Source organism: Salmo trutta, chromosome 7 (assembly GCF_901001165.1).
Source record: "Salmo trutta chromosome 7, fSalTru1.1, whole genome shotgun sequence".
Classification (NCBI taxonomy): domain Eukaryota; kingdom Metazoa; phylum Chordata; class Actinopteri; order Salmoniformes; family Salmonidae; genus Salmo; species Salmo trutta.
Window position 1 is genome coordinate 29,514,155 of NC_042963.1, and position 17,977 is coordinate 29,532,131.

The 17,977-nt window shown below is 41.4% G+C and overlaps 1 protein-coding gene across 6 annotated transcripts in view; it reads right to left on the reverse strand.

The window, feature by feature from the left end:
- Positions 1-17,977, reverse strand: part of peak1 (pseudopodium-enriched atypical kinase 1) — a 288,619-nt gene that overhangs the window by 121,360 nt on the left and 149,282 nt on the right. For all 6 annotated transcript variants that reach the window (XM_029758531.1, XM_029758529.1, XM_029758530.1 and 3 more), the window contains one exon: positions 14,929-15,011. The gene's annotated coding sequence lies outside the window, so the exon portion shown is untranslated. The remainder of the gene's footprint in view (positions 1-14,928; positions 15,012-17,977) is intronic.

The window sequence follows — 17,977 nt, forward strand, 5'->3', positions numbered from 1 at the left end:
ATCAATTAGTATATTTGAGTTTAACCAAAATATTTGTTGTATTTTTTGTTTTCTTGTGTATTAAACTGAAATTGCAACCATCTCTCTATGGCTTGTTTTAAAAATATTTTGGAGATGATTTCATTTTCACTGAAAGTGAGCAATTGTAATCTAAATAACAGGAAAAAGGCCATTCTTGAACATGGGTTGAGACATTCTTACTAATTGGCTAGAGAACCAGTTTGGATTTAAGTATAACTTTTGTATGACTGATGCCTTTAGTGAGAGGTCTAATGCTTTAATATTTCATAATTTCTTCCCTCCAAATTCATATTAATTATATAAATAGTCCATTTTATTTTTGTCTGGCCTGCCATACCAATTAAAACGGAATATTTTTTGCTCATATAATAAAATAAAACAGGTCGCTTGGTGTAGGCAAGACGATAAGCAAATGGGTAAACTGGGCTATGACTAAAGAGTTAATCAGGGTGATTTTTCCACAAATATACAGTTCTTTTCCTTTCCATGGTAGGAAGATCTAATCTATTTTTGCTAACTCCTATGAACATTTATGAGTGAGAATTTCTATCTTTCGGGATAGTATGTCCACATCCCTGTCAGACAATTTTATTGGTTAACTACAAGGTAATGAAAAAGTTGTATTTTTTAGTGATCCAATACGTAATATCATTTGGTTTTAATCCAGAAAGGTTAGTAAAAGTATATAGATCCTCTATGAGGCTGTGGAGGGATCCAAATTGTGGATTTAAAAGAGAACATGAATCATCAGTGTACAATGACACCTTGGATTTTAAGCCCTGGATGTCTAACCCCTTAATATTGTTGTTGGATCTGATTTTAACAGCTTCTATTTCGATAGCAATAATAAATAGATATGCCAGTAGTGGACAACCTTGTTTTACTCCTCTTGACAGTTCAACATTTTCTGAGATGAGCCATTATTTACTATACATAACTTTAAGCCATTTTATAAGAGATTATCCAACATTGAAATATCCAGGCATTTATATATAAACTCTAGTCGTACTTTATCAAAGGCCTTTTCAAAGTCAGCTATGAATACCTAGCCTGGTTTCCCAGATTTTTCATAGTGTTCTATTGTTTCCAGTACTTGTCTTATATTATCTCCAATGTATCTTCCATGTAAAAACCTGTCTGATTAGGATGAATAATATCCGACAATACATTTTTAATTATATGCGATAAGCATTTTGCTCAAATTTGTTATCACAACACTGAAGCATAAGAGGCCTCCAATTTTTTACATTGACTGGATCTTTATATTTACCACTTGTATCCTGTTTCAGTAATAATGAAATCAGACCTTCTGATAATCTACCATTTAAATAGGAGTGGTTAAAACATGCAAACAACGATCCTCTGAAAATATCAAAAAAGGTTTGGTCTACTTCCACCGGTATGCCATCCAGTCCTGGAGTTCCCGGACTTAAAGGCTTTAATTGCATCAAGATGTTCCTCCTCTGTAATTTGGCCTTCACATGAGTCTCTGTACAGCTGTTAATTTTACATTTTTAATAGAAAATAATGTATACAATTAGCTTAGGTTAGTGGAGATGGAGACTAAAACGAAAACATATGTTTAAGATTAAAAATAATTTGGTGCATTTTTCCCCACATTCCATCCAGTTCACTTTATTTGTATAATATATTACACTTAATCTTTCTTGAAAAAGTGCATCCATTTCTTTTTGTTTTTCTTCTAACTTATTCTGAGGCTCTATGGTAATTGTTTTATTGCTATCTGTACTGTTAGTCCTTCCATTTCCTTTGTTCATATGGACACTTTTGACCTAAATTGCTTTCGTTTTAGAGATGAGTACTCAATAGCATGGCACATTTAAGTGTCCCATACAATAAGGGGATCTGCTGAACGTATGTCTGAAAAAGTCAGTTACAAATTCTTCTGTCCTAGTTAAAAACAAGTAATCAATCCAATATAAGCTTTGATACAATTTCCAATATCCATGCCCACGTGGAAATTCTGTAAGAGTAATATATATATGCCAATTATGTGATGGTCCGACTACATTCTGTCCCCTATAAACACTTTTTAAACTTTTGGTGCCAGAGAGAATGACATAAGAAAGTAATCAAGACAACTAGCTTGATTGAGCCTCTGCCATGGCTATCTCACTAGGTCAGGGTATTTAAGCCTCCACATATCCACTAGTTCCAATATATCCATGACATTTGTGATTTCCTTAAGTGCATGAGGGTGATAGTTTGTAGTGTTATTTCCTTTATGGTCCACCGAAATATTTAAACCATTTTATAATCTCCCACCATAATAATAGATTATTGTATTGCTAGTAGGGTTGATCAATTATTATATATATTTTCAAATAAGCGTGGGTTAACATTATTTAGACCATATAGGTTAATGAGCCATATCTGTTTATGGTCCAATAACACATTTAAAATCACCCATCTACCTTGATCTGTTTTGACAATATGCACATTCGGATCAAACTTACTGTTAATTAATATCACCCCTTCTGAATTTCTTTGCCCAAAGAAGAAATATATTCCCCCCCAACTTCATCTAAAATTGTTGAATGAGTTTCCTTTTAACAATAGATATTATATTCCGTCTCTTTTAGCCAGGTAAATACTGATAGTCTTTTCTTATCTGCTAAGCACACACTGTACATAGACTTTTCTATTGTGTTATTGACTGTATGTTTGTTTTACTCCATGTGTAACTCTGTGTTGTTGTTTTTGGTCGCACTGCTTTGCTTTATCTTGGCCAGGTTGCAGTTGTAAATGAGAACTGTTCCACATTGAACACTACTGACCACAGACAGAGGGTGCCTGGATGTACTGAGAACTCCTCAGTAGTCTATAGGGCTGAGATAAAAGTGCCAGGCTTAACTCCTCAATCGATGCATCACAGCACTAAATGTCCCACCATATAATCTTTATTGGCTTGCTGGGCAATAACGCATATTATTGATGATCCACAACATTAAGTGCTATAATAGATTGTGTCCAGTGTGATGTACTATAGTGAAGGGCTGGCCGGTTCTCTCTATCTCTCTGTGTGTGTGTGTGTGTGTGTGTGTGTGTGTGTGTTTTTGTGTGTGTGTGTGTGTGTACTACCTAACCAAATCCGTGTTGGTCTAATACAATACCGTAAACTGAAGGACAATCAGCATGTAGCACTGCTGCTTGTCTTACAAAAGACATTTGCGGTGGAAAGCTTCATTTTTGTCACTGTGTGGACACTTTGGAGCAGGAACACTGTGAGGTTTTTCAGATGTGTTCCCAGAGAGTGCTTATTCACGCTGGATTTTCTCTAAACAGATTTACAATGCAAGATGCTGAGGGGATTCAACACAAGGCTTGCTGTGGCAAAAATAAACAGCCAGTAGCTAGGTTTCCAATTTGCAACAGATTTTCATGCAAATATTCTAAAATCTGCATAAAACAATATGCACATTTTGCAACCAGAGATTTGTTTCCATCAAACTGACATTATGCGGATAATAGCCTGTGCGTGATGACGTAATGCACATAAAAATGACTGACCGTTAAATTCCAATGTACTGAATGAAAAATACAAGTTAAATGCGTTTCCATCTCATTTTCAATTCTACTTATGGTTTTGTCACAAAAACTGCTGCGTTACTTAGCAGATGTTCCCACTCTGGTCTTGGCACACGCACTCTAGCCAACATCTTGCAGATACAGTGGGGGTAGGCTACCTCCATTACGAGATTATTATGGAGAAGAGCGATATTATTTGTATTTGTCAAACATCAGCCAAGCATCAATCATGGAAAAGAGTATCATGATCATCACCTTGCACATTTACCACCCTGTGAAGTTCATAACTCATTTCATAACTTATTTCATACATTTTACCGACACAAAAAGATCCAACCATGTCGAGCAAACAAATTGTCTGTCGGCATTTTAAAAAATTGTACCGGAATTTCATGTTTCCATTAGCTTGGTCATGCCTTCTTTCATGTGTCAGGTTATTCATCCACATGAAATGGTTGGATGGAGACGTGCTTAGAGATACACAGAATCACAAACACTCATATTTCTATTGTTTCCTTTTGTTTGTCATCCATCCATACAATACAAATAAGTAAATAAACGCTCCTACAACATTAAGTAACGTTCCAACGTAGTCCCAAATGTTCAGGGAACTTTCTGAAAACTTGACATATTAACTTTCTTCAAATGTTCCCACTAAAGTACAAACAATTTGAGGTAACATATTGTTTTTTGGGTACGGTCCGTACCCCTGGAAGGGTTAATGAGCCTCCTAGGCCTGTTTTCCTCCCCTCTCCCCCTGGCCTCTCTGCCACTCAATGAGAAACAGAGCAGCCCTGCATTCTTCAAATTCTGAGGCATTTTGTCTTGCCGAGAGCGAGAGAGAAGGAAAGAAAGTGCATTCCAGGGCTGTGTGCTGTTGCGGAAGGTCTGGGAGTTATAGCATGGGAAAGACTCAGCAGAGTCCCTGGGGGAAGATGCATGCTGCCCCGGGGGCACCCACCAACCGGCAGTCAGAGAGCAGACAGAGAACAGGCAGCACTGAGAGATGTGTGGGTGTAGTACACTCAGATCAACACATGCACAAACAAGCTTACACACAAGCTTACACACACACACACACACACACACACAAATTCAAAGCACACACATTTTTCTGTAAACAAACAGACACGTAAATACTTCAACGGAAAATGAGTAACATCAGTACCAAGAACAAGTAAGGGGAAGAAAAAAATGACTGAAATATTCAGGCACATTTCTTCAAGTTCAGTCCTCATGACTCACTCAAACACCTTTCCCTTTAAATTCTTAATCCACTGAGCACAACTACAACATATAAACCAGGGAGACCCCCAAACCACCCAGTGTTTCCAGAACGCATAAAAACATCCACATATTTTTATAGTCTCCAAGAACTTTGAGTTTTATGCACAATGAAGGGCAAGACCTCCACATGAACTGTCTTTCTTAACCAGCGCTGAATACCTCTCCAATAGCAACATATGTCAACAGAGGCTTTCAGAGTGGCTCTAGTTGTGTCCTTAAGATGACACCCTGAGAGATCTTCACTGACACCAGGCTTCAGTTTTCAGAACCAAGGGCAAAAAGCACAAGCGCAAGTGTGTGTGTGTATGTATGTATGTATGTATGTATGTATGTATGTATGTATGTATGTATATGTGCGCATGTATGTACTTACTGGTGTGTGTGAACTTTGAGAGACAAAATTGTCACCACGCCGAAAGCATATGGGACATGAACAAATGTTTCTGTCGAGGTGTACATTGAAGATGCTAAAACAGTCGACATTTACTTTTCCTTTGCAAACAAAATTATTAATGAATAGAAAGATCAGTCAACCGCACAGTAGTATACAGTGCATTTGGAAAGTATTCAGACCCCTCAACTTTTTCCACATTTTATTACGTTGCAGCCTTATTCTAAAATGTATTAAATTTAAAAAAATTCTCATGGGGCGGTAAAAATTTAGGCAGGTTACCTTTGCTTCCTTGGGCACAGGGACTATGGTGGTCTGCTTGAAACATGTAGGTATTAGACTCGGTCAGGGAGAGGTTGAAAATGTCAGTGAAGACACTTGACTGTTGGTCCGTGCATACTTTGAGTACACATCCTGGTAATCCTGTCTGGCCCAGCGGCTTTGTGAATGTTGACCTGTTTAAAGATTTTGTTCACATCGGCTACCGAGAGCATTATCACACAGTCATCCAGAACATCTGGTGCTCTCGTGCATGCTTCAGTGTTGCTTGCCTCGAAGTGAGCATAAAAGGCATTTAGCTCATCTGGTAGGCTCGTGTCACTGGGCAGCTCGTGTCTGGGTTTCCCTTTGTAGTCCGTAATAGTTTTCAAGCCCTGCCACATCCAACGAGCGTCAGAGCCGGTGTAGTAGGATTCAATCTTAATCCTGTATTGACGCTTTGCTTGTTTGATGGTTCATCTGAGGGCATAGCAGGGTTTTTTTTATCAGCATCCGGGTTAGTGTCCCAATCCTTGAAAGCGGCAGCTCTAGCCTTTAGCTCGATGCGGATGTTGCCTGTAATCCATGGCTTCTGGTTGGGATATGTACATACAGTCACTCTGGGGACGACGTCGTCAATGCACTTATTGATGAAGGCGATGACTGAGGTGGTGTACTCCTCAATGCCATTGGATGAATCCCATAACATATTCCAGTCTGCGCTAGCAAAACGGTCCTGTATTGTAGCATCCGCGTCATCTGACCACTTCCATATTGAGCGAGTCACTGGTACTTCCTGCTTTAGTTTCTGCTTGTAAGCAGGAATCAGGGGGATATAATTATTGTCAGATTTGCCAAATGGAGGGTGGGGGAGAGCTTTGTATGCATCTCTGTGTGTGGAGTAAAGGTGGTCTAGGATTCTTTTTCTCTGGTTGCACATTTGATATGCTGGTAAAAAATTTGGAAAAACAGATTCAGTTTGCCTGCATTAAAGTCCCCGGCCACTAGGAGCACCGCTTCTGGGTGAACATTTTCTTCTTTGCTTATGGCCTTATAGAGTTGGTTGAGAGCGGTCTTAGTGCCAGCTTCGTTCTGTGGTGCTAAATAGATGACTCCGAATAATATAGATGAGAACTCTCTTGGTATATAGTGTGGTCTACAGCTTATCATAAGGTACTCTACCTCAGGCGAGCAATACCTTGAGATTTATTTAATATTAGACATTGCACACCAGCTGTTATTGACAAATAGACCCCCCACCCACCCCTCGTCTTACCAGAGGTAGCGTCTCTGTTCTGCCGGTGCATGGAAAACCCCGCTAGCTCTATATTGTCCGTATTGTTGTTCAGCTACGTCTCGGTGAAACATAAGATGTTAGTTTTTAATGTCCCGTTGGTAGGATAATCTTAAATCGTAGGTCATCAACTTTATTTTCCAATGATTGCACATTAGCAAGAACAACGGATGGCAGTGGGAGTTTACTCGCTCGCCTACGGATTCTCAAAAGGCTGCCCGATCTGCAGCCCCTTTTCCTGCGTCTTTTCTTCACGCAAAAGGTGGGGATCTGGGCCTGTTCCAGCGAAAGCAGGAAATCCTTCTCGTCGGACTCATTAAAGGAAAAAGTTTCTCAACGTCCGCGGTGAGTAATTGCTGTTCTGATGTCTAGAAGTTATTTACGGTCATAAGAGACGGTAGCAGCAACATTATGTACACAGTTAAATGAAATACGTATTGTCCAATATGTTAAAATATTTTTGACAAATAATTTGACCAATGTGTTATTGCGCTCATTTCTGGGGGGGGAAATTATATGTTAGATGGTGTCAGCATAATTTAATTTTAATTCATTTTGCAGTAGAATGTCATTTAAAAAAGTCACCCCAGACCCAGAAATCGCAGGGAGTTTGAAAGAAGAGAGAACGTTCAATGGCTATTGGCTATAGCAGTCATTTATTAATCCGACCCATAACCATTCAAACCTCGTGAAGAGAAAAGAAAGCGATCTACATGTTATTCTAGTCTATTATTTAAGCATGTCATTACAATAATGAAGGTATGGACAACAAAACATATTTCATTTAACTGTTGAGCGAGAGGAAGGAATGAAGCAACAATTGAGATTAGACGTAATACGCCAAACGTGGGGAAATATTATTAAAGGTAACGGACTTCAGCATACTAATTCTAAAAATGTAAAATAGGCCCTATTTTTCTAAATTAAAACCAAATTAGCTAGCCTAGATTTGTAAGTTTGTAGGCCACATGTCTCTCCCAGCATCATGGTTTGAAAGAGGTGCATAATTTCAGTCCATATAGGCCTAATACAGTATACTATAATGCAGTGCAGAAATAGTCCACACAAAAAGACAACTGGAGCTTGTTCCATTTATTTACCCAAGAGAGCATAGATCTATGGGCTTTTATGATTTTCTGTTGTGTGTAATATATGGTAAAGCCTATAATATGTATTGGATGACAGAACAATCGTTGGTGCATTTTTGGGCTTTGGCTCATAACATGTCTTTAATGTAGGGCTCATCTGGCTCAGCCTTGAATTGTCAAACAGTACCAATCAAAGCTCGAATCCAGACATATTTAAAATGTTCTGCCGTCGGGCCCCGCTCGACAAAATGTATTTCAGGTGAACAGAATATGAGTTGGTATACTGTAGGCCTATGTTATCTGGCTACGGTCCATGGCAAAGGCTGTATGTAGGGTTGTTCATTTAGCTGACAAGATACAGTATGCTTATACAGTTGAATTCAGAAGTTTACATACACCTTAGCCAAATACATTTAAACTCAGTTTTTCACAATTCCTGGCATTTAATCCTAGTAAAGATTCCCTGTTTCAGGTCAGTTAGGATCACCACTTTATTTTAAGAATGTGAAATGTCAGAATAATAGTAGAGATGGTTTATTTCAGCTTTAATTTCTTTCACCACATTCCCAGTGGGTCAGAAGTTTACATACAGCCAATTAGTATTTGGTAGCATTGCCTTTAAATGTTTTAACTTCAGTCAAACGTTTCAGGTAGCCTTCCACAAGCTTCCCACAATAAGTTGGGTGAATTTTGGCCCATTCCTCCTGACAGAGCTGGTGTAACTGAGTGAGGATTGTCAGCCTCCTAGCTCTCACACAATTTTTCAGTTCTACCCACACATTTTCTACAGGATTGAAGTCAGGGCTTTGTGATGGCCACTCCAATACCTTGACATTGTTGTCCTTAAGCCATTTTGCAACAACTTTGGAAGTGTGCTTGGGGTCATTGTCCATTTGGAAGACCCATTTGCGACCAAGCTTTAACTTCCTGACTGATGTCTTGAGATGTTGCATCAATATATCCACATAATGTTTCTGTCTCATGATGCCACCTAGTTTGTGAAGTGCACCAGTCCCTCCTGCAGCAAAGCACCCCCACAACATGACGCTACCACCCCCGTGCTTCATAGTTGGGATGGTGTTCTTCGTCTTCAAATCCTCCCCCTTTTTCCTCCAAACATAATGGTCATTATGGCCAAACAGTTCTATTTTTGTTTCATCAGACCAGAGGACATTTTCTCCAAAAAGTCTGATCTTTGTCCCCATGTGCAGTTGAAAACAGTAGTCAGGCTTTTTTATGGCGGTTTTGGAGCAGTGGCTTCTTCCTTGCTGAGCGGTCTTTCAGGTTATGTCGATATAGGACTCGTTTTACTGTGGATATAGATACTTTTGTACCTGTTTCCTCCAGCATCTTCACAAGGTCCTTTGCTGTTGTTCTGGGATTGATTTGCACTTTTTGCACCAAAGTACGTTCATCTCTAGGAGACAGAACGAGTCCCTTCCTGAGCTGTGTGATGGCTGTGTGGTCCCATGGTGTTTATACCTGCGTACTATTATTTGTACAGATGAATGTGGTACCTTCAGGCATTTGGAAATTGCTGCCAAGGATGAACCAGACTTGTGGAGTTCTACAATTTATTTTCTGAGGTCTTGGCTAATTTCTTTTGATTTTCCCAGGATGTCAAGCAAAGAGGAAATGAGTTTGAAGGTAGGCCTTGAAATACATCCACAGGTAAACCTCCAATTGACCCAAATTATGTCACAAGCTTCTAAAGCCATGACATCATTTTCTGGAATTCTCCAAGCTATTTAAAAGGCACAGTCAACTTAGTGTATGTAAACGTCTGACCCACTGGAATTGTGATACAGTGAATTAGAAGTGAAATAATCTGTCTGTAAACAACTGTTGGAAAAATGACTTGTGTCATGCACAAAATAGATGTCCTAACCGACTTGCCAAAACTATAGTTTGTTAACAAGAAATTTGTGGAGTGGTTGAAAAACAAGTTTTAATGACTCCAACCTAAGTGTATGTAAACTTCCGACTTCCATATATATATATATATATATATATATATATATATATATATATATATATATATATATATATATATATATATATATATATATTTTATATGATTTATAGTAAGAATAATATAATTGAACTCAGCTGAATGAAATAGAAAGGATATTTTTCCCATTATAGGAGCGAGTGCGCATATGAAGTGGCAAATGTTGAGCGTAAAAGTGCTCCGTTTTTTGGCAACTTCAGTTGTGAACGATACAAACCTTAGAATGTCATTGAAGTCAAATCATGCAGTGCAGTCTGAAAGTATTCAGACCCTTTGACTTTTTCCACATTTTGTTATGTTACTGCCTTATTCTAAAATGGATGATATGAGTAGCTAAGGAATAAATATAAGAACACTTATTTCACCCAAACTATGTATGCCATGGGATCTCCAACCTTGTTCCTGCAGCTACCCAGTTCTTCATTTGGGAAACCAAGTGAAATCTAGTCGGGAACATTGATAGTAACATGTTTACGCAACAAAACATATTTCACTAAACTGTTGACAGCCTGTCAGCGTGCTCAAGAAAGGAATAAAGGAGATGGAAACACAAGGTGGTGGGGACAGTGGTGATTTTAGCATGTAAATCTTGGTGGGGCAAAACAAAAACATTTGGGGGATGCATGCCAGCAAAGCCACTACACAAAACAAGACATTCATTGCACTATAGTGGTGACAGATGGTGCCCACAAACTGTTAGGGCCTACATAACGCTGTCCCAACAGCAGAGTCCCAACAGCTGTCCCAACACCTTACGACTGCTACACCTGGCTATCAGCAGAGCCTTGTCTGGCAGCGAAACAGTTCATTCAGCCTCATTTACTGCCTTTAAAAAAAACATAGCTGATATGACTGACTTGCTTAAACAAATGTGGTTTCTACTGACAATTGAGATGTACAACTGTGGCATAAGGGAATGACGAGCAGATAAGAAGAAAACTAGGACGAAAGTAGTCAATATAACTATTTGTTCAGCACTTTTTAAAGTTTGTATTTAATCTAGCTTTAACTAGGCAAGTCAGTTAAGACAAATTCTTATTTACAATAACGGCCTACCCCGGCCAAACCCTCCCCTAACCCGGACGACGCTGGGCCAATTGTGTGCCGCCCTATTCGACTCCCGATCACGGCCGGTTGAAATACAGCCCGGGATTGAACCCGGGTCTGTAGTGACGCCTCTAGCACTGCGATGCAGTGCCTTAGACAGCTGCAACACTCGGGAGGCCCTTGTGAAATGTACTGCAAAATAATTCAGAACATGGGCCGTTCTTAGAGTACACCAAGTCAGAACTGTAGGATAAATAAAGGGAGAATATAAGCAGACAAGCAAAGCGCTTACAATATTCAATGATTATATTTCTCTAATACTGGCTATAGGCTACATGTGCACCACTAAGTCAGAACAGTAGGCTAAATTATGAGGGGAAAATTGACTTGCCTAGTTGAATAAAGGTAAGGTTGATTTATGGTGCTTTAAAGACAACTGGGAACTCTGAAAAAAACAAAGTTGAATCATGATGATGCCAGTGATCTTCAGGTCGGAGCTCTAGAAAGAGGCCCAAGTTCCCGACTTGCAATTCCTAATTGGATGACCGTTCAAAATGTATTTTCCCCAGTCGGAGCTCGTTTTTTCCCCCCCCAGACTTCCCAGTTGTCTTGAACCCACCGAAGTCTAAGATTTCCCAGTTCCGAGTTTCTAGTTGTTTTGAGCGCGGCAGAAGTCATGCTGGACTGACAGCTTGGCCAATGTTGAATGTTTATAATTTTAAGCTTGGAAAAGAGACCCTTAAATTTGGCCTCTGCGTGCCTCCAGGTGCTCCACAAATGCGTCACACCCTCCATATGGAGCCTCCAAACATATTTTCGGATCAAGCATAAATTGGCTTTAAGAATGATTCTGTCCCATCGTTTTATATGCTTCTGGTTTTGGTGGGAAATACGGGTTTACCTGGGATAATATGTATTTTGTCTCAGGATTAACATTTATACCCTACGTCAACGTGCACATAAAGTTAACACAGTTCTATGGAATGTAAGGAGAAGAAGAGAATCAAAGACTGACTGTCATATTGCTGAGTCTACCTTTTACAAAAGGCTATGGGAAACGAGGCCAGGATCAGAGTGAATTTTAGCTTTAGGTCTAAAAACACTCACTGACGAATAGAGTCCAAGGACACATTTCACAGTGGTGTGCAAAAAGTGTCATTTCTAACCTTGAGCCTAACTAAGTATGTGCTATATTTTCTCCCAGAACTTGACATTCAAAATGTCAAGTTTACACTACCGATTTCAGCCCGGGCCCTTAATGCCAGCAGGGGGGGGGGGGGGGGGATGATTACATTTCACTATAGGAGTTTCATGTTTTAATGGCAGGATGGAAAGCAAGTAGTCAGTAACAACTCAAATAAGGCATGAGAGGCAGAGAGGAGCCGAGATGGGTGAAATTTAGCTCTTTCCTGTGGCACTGCCGAGACCCATACTGATGAGGATAATGGGCCACTGTTCTTTTCAGTACAGACCCAGAGTTATTTCAGTAATGACTTAACCACTTTGGCTATGGCTCTGGCTGCCATAAAGCTACACTAGGTCAGGGGACTCCAGGGTATACAGGCTTTTGGCTATGGCTCTGGCTGCCATAAAGCTACACTAGGTCAGGGGACTCCAGGGTATACAGGCTTTTGGCTATGGCTCTGGCTGCCATAAAGCTACGCTAGGTCAGGGGACTCCAGGGTAAACAGGCTTTTGGCTATGGCTCTGGCTGCCATAAAGCTACGCTAGGTCAGGGGACTCCAGGGTATACAGGTTTTTGGCTCTGGCTGCCATAAAGCTACGCTAGGTCAGGGGACTCCAGGGTATACAGGCTTTTGGCTCTGGCTGCCATAAAGCTACGCTAGGTCAGGAGACTCCAGGGCATACAGGCTTTTGGCTCTGGCTGCCATAAAGCTACGCTAGGTCAGGGGACTCCAGGGTATACAGGCTTTTGTCTATGGCTCTGGCTGCCATAAAGCTACGCTAGGTCAGGAGATTCCAGGGCATACAGGCTTTTGGCTCTGGCTGCCATAAAGCTACACTAGGTCAGGGGACTCCAGGGTATACAGGCTTTTGGCTATGGCTGCCATAAAGCTACGCTAGGTCAGGAGCCTCCTGGGTATACAGGCTTTTGTTCCAGCCCACACCTGATTCAACTAGTCAAGGACCAGACCTGATGCATAGCAAATGGGCTTACTCAGGAGGGTGCAACTTTACAAAATGATAATAAGCAAAGTTGTATGCTACATTTTGTGATGTGCCAGTGCAATACTATTATATTAAGCAACAAAAACACAGAGGGTTAATCATTGAAATATGATCATTTACATTTGAATAGAGAGCTTCACACATCCTGTATACAGCAGCGTATCACTTTGACCTGGCAGGCTTCCCATTCTCTGCACATATTATAATCTACGTGTCACAACACATGTATGAAATGTATCCAGACAGGTATCGTTAAAATATTTCACACTCGTCTCAAGACGAGCAGTTTGCTAGCAGTTAAGGTTTCACATGTTAATTCCCAGGCTGTTAATTCACACTTGGCAGTCTTGAGGAGCATGTTTTGGCTGCGGGCAAATTTGGACGTCCACTATACTATAGCTTCCCTCATATCATCATTGCTGGGGGAAAAAAACATAAGAAACGTACCCACTTACTTTACTTCTACATTACAAAGCACTAATAATGCAATAATTTACCCACCTACTTCTAGAGAACAAATCACCCATGGAGTTGTGAGGTGGATTCCATTTCAATTTCCAAATCCTTCTAACTCAGGTTGTTGTACTGGAGACTTTGCATTTTCAATGGAAATACACTCTATGCTCTTTGGATTACGGACATTGGGGAGGAATCACATTGCATCTGGAGGCGAAATCCAAACAATCCAAACAAAGCAGGAACGTTTTGCTCTCCTATCCAGACAAAAGCGGAGCACACAGTCCCATCTGAGGGAATGAGGGAAGCTGGCCTAGACACGAGACCTAGGAGACAAGTTTATGTCTCTGACTGTAGGAGGCACAGCAGATAGGAGGGCTCACATTCAACCTCCCGTCTCATACCCTCTCAGCTTGCCAGGCTGACTGCAACTCTCTGGTTATGTCAGAGCTCTTGGATGTGTGTGTGTGTGGGTGTGTGTGTGTGTGTGTGTGTTTATATGAGAGTGTCTGTTTGGTGTTTATATGAGAGAGTGCGCGTGTGTGTGTGTTTATATGAGAGTGTCTGTTTGGTGTTTATATGAGAGAGTGCATGTGTGTGTGTGTGTGTGTTTATATGAGAGTGTCTGTTTGGTGTTTATATGAGAGAGTGCATGCATGCGTGTGTGTGCGTGCGTGCGTGCGTGTGTGTGACACAGCTACAGTCATTCACAAAATGTGAAGGGCAGCCGTGGGAGAAAGGTATTCAGGGATAATACAGTAACTAAAGGGAAGTTTCCCTACTGGCACAGACAAACAGTAACATCTGTGACAAGAGAAGCAGAGGTACAGAGTGCTGCACAAACACAGCCGAGCAGAAAGCAGCCTTGGATGCAACACACATGGCTGCTCTTTACAGTCTTCAGCAAACGGGCCCGAGACATATGGACAAGCAGTTTGTTAGCTGTAGGGTATTAAGGCGAAGAGATAAATCACCAAAACAACAAGCATGGTGGCAAACAATTGTAGGAAAAAAATGTAAAAGCCGGGAATTTCTGGGGTGTGATTTTGTCCTGATTGTAATGGTTGTTTATTTTCTTGAGAAACTAAGATTTGTCATCAGAGGTGAGTAAGTACACTGCTCATTTCCTGAAGGCATAGAGTGCAGGAATATTATAGTAGTGTTCTAGTATTCTAAAATAAATCTTGGTTGTCTGGCCACACTTGTCCTCCATGTAACACTTCACTATATAGCTAACGTAAGGGTAGAGGGAGAGACGGAGGACTATGGATCTTATTGCCGCAGACACACATACACATATTACAGCACAGAGGAAGAGTGAAGGGAGACAACTTACAGTGTAATGAATCACACAGCAGCCATGGACTCCCAGCGGCTCCCAGCAAACAGTGGTCGGACCAACACTATCACTGCTGAAGTCTGTGAGAGAGCGAGGAAGAGGGACAGGGAATCGAAGGGAGAAAGAGAAAGGGAGAGACAGAGGGGAAGAGGCAGAGAGAGAGAAGAAAAATTATTGCGAGAGATGGGGAGGGAGGACAAAGAGAGCGGGAAAGAGAGAGCGGGAGAGAGAGATCTATTGTTATTTGCTTGCTTGAGATGATAACCATGTCACTCATTCAGACACACAGGGCGAGTGAACACAGATCAGAATACAGATTACATTATACACCTCCTACATGTACGCACACATCAGCGCCAATGGTCTCTTCAGAGATGTTCGATCTGGTTCAATTCCGGGCTCTGGCTGGGCCACACAAGGACATTCAGAGACTTGTCCCGAAGCCACTCCTGCATTGTCTTGGCTGTGCGCTTAGGGTCGTTGTCCTGTTGGAAGGTGAACCTTCGCCCCAGTCTGAGGTCCTGAGTGCTCTGGAGCAGGTTTTCATCAAGGATTTCTCTGTAAGTCGGGGCTCCCGAGTGGCATAGCGGTGTAAGGCACTGCATCGCACTACGGACCCTAGTTCGATCCCGGGCTGTATCACAACCGGCCGTGATCGGGAGTCCCATAGGCGGCACACAATTGGCCCAGCGCCGTCCGGGTTAAGGGATGGTTTGGCAGGGGGGCTTTACTTGGCTCATCACGCTCTAGCGACTCTTTGTGGCGGGCCGGGCGCCTGCAGGCTGACCTCGGTCGTCAGGTGAAAGGGGTTTCCTCCGACACATTGATGCGGCTGGCTTCCAGGTTAAGCAGGCGGGTGTTAAGAAGCGCGGTTTGGCGGGTCATGCTTTGGAGGACGCATAACTCGAGCTTCGCCTCCCGAGCCATTTGGGGAGTTGCAGCGATGAGACAAGATCGAAATAGTCTTTCCCTAAATCCTGACTACCGTAATTTCTGGACTATTGAGCGCACCTGTATATAAGCCGCACCCACTGAATGTAAAAAAAAATATTATTTTGAACATAAATAAGCCGCAGGTGCCTACCGGTACATTGAAACAAATGAACTTTACACAGGCTTTAACGAAACATGGCTTGTAACAAAAATAAATAAGCTTTAACGAAACACGGCTTGTAACAAAAAAAAATAAATTAGCAGTAAACATTAGCCTACCAAGAAAGTCATTGGTCACCATCTTCCTCCTCCTGTGCACTGAAACCACTGAAGTCATCTCCTTTCAAAAAACATTGAAAGCGGGAAAAATCCATATATTAGCCGTGTCATTGTTTAAGCCGCGAGGTTCAAAGCGTGGGAAAAAAGTTGCGGCTTATAGTCCGGAAATTACGGTAGTCTCCCAGTCCCTGCCGCTGAAAGACATCACTAGAGCATAATGCTGCCACCACCACGTTTCACCGTAGGGATGGTGCCAAGTTTCCTCCAGATGTGACGCTTGGCATTCAGGCCAAAGAGATCAATCTTGGTTTCTCATGGTCTGAGAGTCCTTTAGGTGCCTTTTGACAAACTCCAAGTGGGCTGTCATGTGCCTTTTACTGAGGAGTGGCTTCCTTCTGGCCACTCTACCATGAAGGCCTGATTGGTGGAGTGCTGCAGAGATTGTCCTTCTTGAAGGTTCTCCCCTCTCCACAGAGGAACTCCAGAGCTCTGTCAGAGTGACCGTTGGGTTCTTGGTCACCTCCCTGACCAAGGCCCTCCTCCCCCGATTGCTCAGTTTGGACGGGTGGCTAGCTCTAGGAAGAGTCTTGGTGGTTCCAAACTTCTTCCACTTAAGAATGATGCGAGGCCACTGTGTTCTTGGGGGCTTGCAATGCTGCATACATTTTTTGGTACCCTTCCCCAGATCTGTGCCTTGACACAATCCTGTCTCGGAGCTCTACGGAAAATTCCTTCAACCTCATGGCTTGGTTTTTGCTCTGACCTTATATAGACACGTGTGCCTTTCCAAATCATGTCCAATAAATAGAATTTACCACAGGTGGACTCCAATCAAGTTGTAGAAACGTCAAGGATTTTCAAAGGAAACTGCACCGAAGATCAATTTCGAGTCTCATAGCAAAGGGTGTGAATACTTTTGTAAATAAGGTATCTGGTTTTTAATTTTAAATAAAATGTGAAAAAAATTCTATAAACCTGTTTTCGCATTGTAATTATGAGGTATTGTGTGCAGACTGATGAGGAAAAAATGTAATTTAATCCATTTAAGAGCAAGGCTGTAACATAACATTTTTTGGAAAAAGTCAAGGGGTTTGAATACTTTCTGAATGCACTGTATATATAGCTTTTGATACGTGGGTTTAATGCACTATAAAGCAAAGAGAAAAGTCCTTTTCAGCGGAGAGTTATTTCTTTCTTTCTCATAAAAGTAGTAGAGTGGGAAGGTTAGGAGCCGTAGGCAGAGCAGCATTAGCATAACATCACCAGTTTGGAATTGTGTGTGTGTGTGTGTGTGTGTGTGTGTCTCCTTGCAGGCGATTTAGATGCACTATTGTAAAGTGGTTATCCACTGGATATCATAAGGTGAATGCACCAATTTGTAAGTCGCTCTGGATAAGAGCGTCTGCTAAATGACTTAAATGTAATGTAAATGTAAATGTGTGGATGTGTTTAACCTGTTTGGGATAGGGGCAGTATTTTCACGGTCGGATAAAAAACGTACCCGATTTAATCTGGTTACTACTCCTGCCCAGAAACTAGAATATGCATATAATTTGTATATTTGGATAGAAAACACTCTAAAGTTTCTAAAACTGTTTGAATGGTGTCTGTGAGTATAACAGAACTCATATGGCAGGCCAAAACCTGAGAAGATTCCATGCAGGAAGTGCCCTGTCTGACAATTTGTTGTCCTTCTGTAGCATCTCTATCGAAAATACAGCATCTGTGCTGTAACGTGACATTTTCTAAGGCTTCCATTGGCTCTCAGAAGGCGCCAGAAAGTGTAATGGGGTGTCTGCTGTCTCTGGGCGAAGAACAGCAAGATCATTTGTTA